This window comes from Octopus bimaculoides, chromosome 4, assembly GCF_001194135.2.
Source record: "Octopus bimaculoides isolate UCB-OBI-ISO-001 chromosome 4, ASM119413v2, whole genome shotgun sequence".
Classification (NCBI taxonomy): Eukaryota; Metazoa; Mollusca; class Cephalopoda; order Octopoda; family Octopodidae; genus Octopus; species Octopus bimaculoides.
In genome coordinates, this window is record NC_068984.1 from 84,868,117 (window position 1) to 84,868,446 (window position 330).

Genomic DNA, 330 nt, shown 5'->3' on the forward strand with positions numbered 1-330 from the left:
ATATATGATTATGTATACGTATATGTATGTGTATGTGTGTGTGGTTTGTGCATGTATGCTTGTACAAAAGGACGTAAGTTCAATATGCTTCTAAATTACTCTACATTATAGATTGAGCTACTTCACTTGCACAGGAATTATAGAATCGATAAAATGCCAGGTGCATTTTTCTTTTTGTTATACACATTCACATACACAAAAATATTACATATTATGTTAATACTTACACAGACACACACAAACACATATATATATATATCTACATGCATACATATATACATACATACATACACACATATATATATATATATATATATATATATATATATA